Consider the following 7,702-nt stretch of genomic DNA (forward strand, 5'->3'; position numbering starts at 1 on the left):
AACCAACCTAGCAAATAAAACAGAAGAAAAAACCAGTGATCATTAGATTATGAAATTCCATCCTGTCTCTAAAGTCGTTCTCTAAGACAATTAATTATGTTCTTAGTAATTTAGGCGTGTTATGCTAGAGTATATTGTAACTTCAATATATTTTACGTTATATATTGCAGAATTAGTATGTTTTTGTTGTGTATATACAATTTACAGTTATATATAGTTTTGTTTAATTTAATGTAAAGCGCATTGAAATGTATTATGTAATGTGTTATACAAATTTGATATACTTTTGATATTAGTAACGTTCTTTGGCAAGACGTTAAGCTCTAATTACCGCTCTCTACTCTGGTATAAATAGGTTCTTTACATGCTGGAGAGTTAGTTACTTTGGCAGCTCATGCATCTATATCCAGGGTTATGTCTATACGCGCCCATGCATGAGAGTATGTGAATGAAAGATTCGAGCGCTTAACATTTGCCATTGTTATTATCATAGTTACTGTTGTTATGATTATCATTTTCATCATCATTATCATTATTATTACTAATATTATTATTATTATTATTAGTAGTAGTAGTAGTAGTAGTAGTAGTAGTAGTAGGAGTAGTAGTTTAAATTCCCAGTTTTGAGCAATGGCAATCTAAGTATCTCAGCTTCAACCAAGCGAATGTTTTTGAGATGCAGTGTACAAGTATTTACACAATTATTGGCTGCATTGGCATTTTTCTTGAAATTCATATCATTTGGGAAGGTAATGAGAAGAAAATGAGATGTATCTGGAATCAATCAAGGCTTTTATTTTTTATCCGTGTGTGCATGTGTGTGTGTGTGTGGGGGGGGGGTGTGCGTGTGCGTGTGTGTTGTGCCTAATGGACGTCATTTAGGAGGAGATCTTGCAGGAAAAAATAAATTTGTAACGTTAAAAAATAGACATCTCAAAGCAACCTGTTACCTTTGACCCTGCTGCAATATGTATGTACATTAGAACGAATTATTCATTGTCATATCTGACATTATTTTGTTTAAAGCTCCTAAATGTTCATCATGCTATTTTTTGTTTAATCTAACATATTGAAATTATAAGCTTAAATTGATTACCAAATTGTATTCATTGAGGTTGGCTCACAACAGTAACTGACGTTTACTAGCTCTGACGAATTCACCTTTACCCACAAATACAAAAATGAGGTATAAATAGTACTCATTAGAAGGTAAATGAATAGCGGAGAGGAACTTGCTATGGTATATTGCTAATGCCATTATGTATGAATTCATTAATTACTTTTGTTGATATAACGAAATCATTTGAAGAAAATGAATGTTACTTTGAATTGAACAAAATAAAATACAAAAACCCTATGATAAAATAACCTGACCATATACTCTGATATAAACTGTTAAGTTAGTATATATCCATGAATCGCCGGAAAACGTTCCCTATCCAATATTTAATAGCTGAATAATTCATTAAAAAGATTATTATTTGTTACCATTGCCTTACTCGGCAAAGACAAATCAAGAAACATTTAAACAAAAAAACAGTTACATTCGAGGTGACTCACCTGGACTCACCCGGAAAAAAAAGGATTAACTTAACTATGACCCGAAGGTCTTCTTTTCCAGTCAATATTACTTACATAATCAATAGCACAGAATAGCTAGCTACAACAAATAATAAAATGCAAGTATATTAACTTAGAACAAAAAGAAATAAGTATGTCTAAGAAAATATGAATGTTTGGAGGCTTACATGTTACAATTGTTAGTAAATGATCCTAAATTATCGCTGGAACGTAACATCTGTACAGTCAAATTCGTATTCTGACAGGCCCACCAGTCATCAGCTGTTTTCCTACCTATTTAACATACTACCCAATCAGACACGTTTAGCTACGAAACAGTAGCGTTGTTTCAAAACGTTGTGTATATACCAGTGGCATGTATATACCTTTTCCTCAGTAGGGGCACATCATATCATCCTGTGGAGATATCATATATAATATAAATCAGTAAGGATATGACTTTATTAGGGGGTAAGAGTTTGACAAATATGTCTCTATCTCGTGCATTCCCGTGGTGTCCGTGTGCAAGATTACATTAATTGACAAACAAATGATTTCCTAACCTGACAAGTCAAGTGGCTTCATTATTTTATTTTGGTGTGAAATCTGTCAAAACGACAAATTACCCCTCTAGCCCTTCCTTCAAACGCACGGTTCGTATTTGCTATTCCAAACTTCAGCCGTGCCTAATGACAAGGAAACAAGTGATGATAAGCTTTCCGACGAGAATATAATGCATAAAATACGATAAAAATAGATCATTAAATACTTTGAACTTTAATCTTCAGATTGAAGCCATTAATGTCAATATGAAAACCAAAGACCAAGTACGACTATTTTGGTATTGTCTTATGAGCGACTAGACAACAATATGACTATGATTCTGTAGGCCCCTATCACACCAAACTAGTTCTCACTATAAAATGTTACCGAACGAGCTCAAACTGTGTGCGAACGGAGTGAACGTAAACTGTTGCTCATAAAGTTGGAATATTTTTGTTAACCCCAATTTATGGAATTATTTTGACAATCGTTTATTCCTAATAGATCTAGATAATAGTATACATTCTCAGATATTATTGAATAATATTTTGCCAATGTTTGTTTTGCGTGACCTCTAAAGCATGTGTATGCTAATATGCTTATCAACTAGGGGACCTACGCCCTTAAGTCATAAATGACAGTAATGAGGGTCAATGCCCCACAAAAGGGCACTAATGTAGCACATCGACACGGTTTTGATCCTGGGGCCTCACAGTTACGAGGCCATTGCTTTGCCACTGAATCATGACTGTACGCCGCGGGGGCTAGGGTAGGGGGCAGTTCCCACAAATAAAAAACACAAAGAAAATGCAATAAATTATCAATAATTCATTGCATTTTACCCCGGTCCCCAACATAAAATAAATCCTCTCTACGGCCATGCATTATGGCTTAAGGGTCAGTATGTGAGCAATGGTGAGTATTATTTATCACTCTGAGTACACGTTTCTGTAAAAAGAAGTATTCTATTGATATATGTGGTGTTTGAATTACCCCAAGCAATAATTCAATAGTGTAGATACAGCAGTATCAGGGTTGAGTAAAGAGATAATAATATTTTGTGAGGGAATTGTAGTCTAAATTTGTTCATAACATCAATATTTCGTGAAACAATTCGGCAAAGTATATGGATGTGTGTTTTCCATGATAGTTTGCTGTCAATGTATATTCCAAGACTTTTTGTAGATTGAACACAGTCAAGGGCTGCTCCATTTATGAATACTTCACCCGGAAGTGAGTCAATAATATTGCTAAACAACATGTAATTGGTTTTTGTTAATCTATTCTAGATTCTGTACTGATAGCTGTTTCTGATGAATATAGTAACCTACAACTTGCTGATGGGTTGATTGTTCGGTTGGTAACATCAAGCGTTAGGAGAATCACTAAGGGACCCCTCATAAACATTTCAAGTGACCATCTTATCTGCACACTACCGGGTAGGTGGAAGAGTTCTTTTTAGTCTAAAATCCTAAACTTTGCGGTCCATATTCTTCGATTTCAATTTAACATGACTTTTCAATCACGTAGAACAAAGGAAAACTTACAACTAAAACTAACTTAATTTCTTATTTTGATTTTGAACAAAAGTTTAAAACCGATCGCAGGATTAAATTTTAGTAGAAATCCGGGCTTGCAAATTAATGTTTAAACAAAGCATGATACCTAAAACAAATTGAGCTGACAAGAATCGCCTCAGAAATTTCGTAAGTATTTCTTAAATAATTATCGGAACCCTTTTTATTCACGGATTTTCAAAACACATGTGTTTGAAGTCGAATATTTATGACAGAATAAACAATTACCAAAGATTTCTGCGTAAAACAGAAAACCCAAATTAAGTATTGTGTTATCAATATTTGTCTTCAATCATTTTTTTTTTTGGGGGGGGAGGGAGAAATCTTTGCAGAAATGTCTCTTAAATTACACTCTCTTTCACATTATGATACAATTTAATTGAAATGTTGCCATCAAATTTGTTTGCTAATTTGGGGCTCCCAATTTTTCTGTATATATATATACCATGTATCATACATCTAAAGTTATAAGATAGTAAATATAAAGTTGTTGATGTATATTGAATAAAATAAACGTAAACCTAGACATAAACTAGTGAAAGAAATGGCAAGTGGTGGTCATGCAGACCTAGACCTAGTACCTAGTACTTGAGTTATTATTGTCAAAAATAAGGATAAGTACGTTTACCATGTTTATTGCGTTCCTGTTCAGACTATTATCAAGGAAATGGACGCAGTAACGAATTCAAAGCAGAGCAGGTTTCATGTGTTTGCCCCCGAGGTCAAGTCGGAAAACACTTTAAACTTGGTGAGATATATATCTATCTTGGATGCAAATTTTTACGAAACGCTCTAGAAGTTTTTTTCTTTTATGGTATATCTTTTCATTTATATACACATAAAGATAACGTGCCCCCCTACCAAATCGAATGGCGAAAAAAGGGTGCAAAATGGAGAATGAAAGGGAAAAGAGAGAAACTAGTGAAAACAGGAGGCGGTAGAACCCTTTTTTCTCTACAATCAGTGGCTATTTCAAGTCTTATTTCGAGAGATAATTCAAAGACAACCAAGTGCTTTTAGACAGTTATGCACGATGAAATTTGGTGAAGTGGTTCTTGAATATTTTCCGGAGAGTGTGGGCAAAAATATGTAAAAAGCTGAATGTCATCAGTTTAGCAGATGTATTCAAGAGGATACTTTTGGATTAATTCAGAGATGGAGTTGATGTATTCGGTAAAGAATATCGGTCAGAGCACGGACCCTTGCGGTACCCTTAAATCTGAAACGCATTGCTCTGATAGTTCCCCAGCTATGTTTGCGCTAGATTTGTATTGTATCTAAGCAAGATCTGGTTCAGTGATCTTGATTGATTTCTTTATTAGTTGAGAGTTCATGGTTCCGCCTCTTATAGCTCAACCCTAATATATTTCGTTTGTATGTAAACAGTTAAGCTGGGAAAGAAAGATCCTACTATGTCATCTTAGACATCTTTCGTGCCCGTTCATCACTCCACTACCCCTTAAAACATGAATAATTCTTTCCTTGCAGTGATAGTCCTCGAACTTGTAATGACATTTTGGATTTCGTTTCAGATGTAAACGGATGCGAGCAATTTCCTTGCCTCAATGGAGGGCATTGCGTGGAATTTGACGAAGGATTCTTCTGTTCTTGCAGTCTTGGATATGAGGGAGTTACTTGTGAAATAGGTGCGAATCTGAAATTGGCAATTTTGGTCAGTGGATGGTGATGTTTTCGCGGACTACTCTCTCGTTTGTAAAGTACAAATATATACTAATTTGTTTCTTCACAGAAACACCTTCTCGCTTTAGGCTTTCCCTAAAATACATTATATAGATTATGAATGACACATCAGTATAGGTCCTCTAAAAAGAAAAGACCCTCCCGAGTAATATATTTTGAAACTTGACATTAACGTAACGTTTTTGTGTTTTGAACAAATGAGAGAGTTATTAGCCACAACATGACATTAACGATTTGGCCAATTATAATACATTTTCATTTAATTATAGTGATTACAACTTTTCTAAATTCGTAACTCTCTTGATTTTGTGCGATGTCGTTCCATTAAAGTCCATAGATTGACATCACCGTTCTCGTGTTCATAGTAATTCACAATCTTTCGGTGTATTCTGTCAATTCCATTATCTCAGAAACGCCGATTGTATTCCTTTTGAAGGAACGGGATATTCTTGCCGGAAACCTATCTCCTAGTTTTTCTCTGCTCGATGCCACATTCTCAAGGCTGCCAATCGATCACCTGAAGAGTTGCCGTTCGATCGCATATGACCCAAAAGACAACATGGTATACTGGACCGAAAGTGATCACTCCATATCGAGAGCTAAGTTGGACGGATCTCTGCGAGAAGTTATTTTGTCAAATGTGACAGGTATTCCCTAGTCCCCTTTTTTTTTTATCGATGTGGCACCAAAATCCCATCACTATTTAAACAAGAGCTTTTATAGTGCACATAATTTTTTAGTCATTAATATACATAAGATAAAACTCGTTGCCAAGAATCATCCCGATTCATCACTTTTGCGAGAAGTAAAGCGAACTAGGAAAAACATGGTTATTTTCGGACGTTATGCTGCGCGATTCAAGACGATAATCGGGCAGTGATCTAAGGTGCCCCGATATCGTTTTATCATTTCCGTTTCATCTCATTCCATCTTTATCTATTTTTCTTTTCTGCTATACACTACATCAAAGACGCAGATCGGATCACCCAAAAGCATTTTACGCTAATCGTTTGATGCACCTCGAGCAACATATTTCATTTAGAAGGCATCATTTTGTCCTCAAATTAATGATTTACATGATAAAAGAGCGTTTTCGAGCAATCTATCTCCTTTTTTTTTTTTTTTTTCATTTTCCTTCGTCTCTCCTCTAACTTTGATTTTTGTGTTGCAATCTGATTTTATTGCCCGTAGCTACGCCGCTATGTTGAGATATTGCTCGGTAAACCGTCGCGAAATACCCGCCACTGCGACACTGTTTCTGCATTTAATTGAGTGGAAGCTGCGCCGACCAAAGGATTTGTCAGTATCCATTGAGTTTGTGTTATATGATACAGAACTGTGAAGCTTATAACGCTTTACGTAATTATACCCCCCCCCCCAAAAAAAAAAAAAAGAAGTTTTGCCTCGTCATTTCTGTACCAGAATTTAACAGGCCGTAAGGCAGAGGTCCACGTTAATATATTATTGATTTTAATAGAAGCAAAAATATTAGAGATACAATTCAGTGAAAGTTTAAAAAAAGTCGGACAACAAATAAGAAAGTTATGAATCTTTAAAATCATGACAAATTGACAATTCGGTCAAAAGATTTGATGGAATAGTAGACCTATCTTTTATGGGGGTGCATGGAAAACTTGTTATACGTGAAATTATGATGGAGAGTAGCATGAATAAGATATATCTTTTGATCAAAGTGGAATTTAGTGACATTTCTTGCATTCAACTAAGGATAAAATGTTAGAGGGTGATTTCGTATTTGCCAATTCGACTCACAGATTTGAAGTATTTCATGAGTTATGGATTTTAAAAATCCATAATCTTGTCCGAATTGTTCACACCTCTTCTCATTTTTCTCCTTGTATTAAAACAAACCTTTTTTTAGGGTGGATTTCCCCTTTAGGTTACTTTGTGTAATTTTGTAGCTTAACAGGGACTTCAGGATATTCTCATGTTAACATATTGGCCTTTCCGTTACCCTCTTGAGGCCTTACGGCTCGTTCAGATTTGACAAGTTATTCCGACGCAAAAAAGCCCCAAATATTTAACGCGATGATCCTACCCCTATTTTATACTTAAATCTGTTTTCAAAGAAGCAGAAATGTGAAGCGATACCCTTTCTTCATTATAATAAAAGGGACCGCGTCGGTTTACCGCTTTATGTCTAAACGAGGCTAGCTTTACATTGCCGACCTTACATACTGCTATGGTGTTTACAGGACTAGGTGCAGGTGAATTGAGACTGGAGCTGCATCGGGAAAGAAAGATGTACTGGACCACAGGTTCGGCCGGTACAGTGGAACGAGCCAACTTTGATGGGAGTC

Source organism: Strongylocentrotus purpuratus, unplaced genomic scaffold (genome assembly GCF_000002235.5).
Source record: "Strongylocentrotus purpuratus isolate Spur 01 unplaced genomic scaffold, Spur_5.0 spur5_scaffold_13, whole genome shotgun sequence".
Classification (NCBI taxonomy): Eukaryota; Metazoa; Echinodermata; class Echinoidea; order Camarodonta; family Strongylocentrotidae; genus Strongylocentrotus; species Strongylocentrotus purpuratus.